This window comes from Mustela nigripes, chromosome 14, assembly GCF_022355385.1.
Source record: "Mustela nigripes isolate SB6536 chromosome 14, MUSNIG.SB6536, whole genome shotgun sequence".
In the NCBI taxonomy this organism is placed as follows: domain Eukaryota; kingdom Metazoa; phylum Chordata; class Mammalia; order Carnivora; family Mustelidae; genus Mustela; species Mustela nigripes.
In genome coordinates, this window is record NC_081570.1 from 14,429,763 (window position 1) to 14,430,331 (window position 569).

Here is a 569-nt window from a genome sequence, read left to right on the forward strand (position 1 = left end):
CTCCTTGGGCCCCAGGAACTCCCAGTCAGGGCCGGCGGGGTGCGCGGTGTGCTCCGTGTGCTGGGACGGCCCTCCCTTTAGGTCATGGAGATGCCAGGAGGGCGGCTGCCAAGCTGCCATCTTCACCACTGGGGACGACGCGACAGTCCGACTGTCCCTTCAAGTGGCCGCTCTTCAGCCGGCTGACCAGAGCCCCATCTTTTAGGCAAGCAGCAGGCTTCACTCCCTTCTGTCCTGACACACACGTGCACGCATTTAAGAGGTAAGGAGGTGAGGGGAAAGGGACCCAGGTGACACGTCCAGCCTGGCCTTTCTCCTGGGGTATAAGCGAAACAAAGATAGACTTGACAGTCTCCTCAAAGGCGACTCTTCAGAGACAGCTTGGTGAGGCGTACACCAGACCCAGCGCCCAGCTTGCCACCCTGCTGGCTGAGTCACTCAAGGTTCCAGATCACAGTAACTCCCCAGAAAGGACCAGAAGAGCTAGAGATCGCCCACTTGGGCCCTTAGGTCTCACACACACACACACACACACACACACACACACACACTCTCTCTCTCTCTCTCTC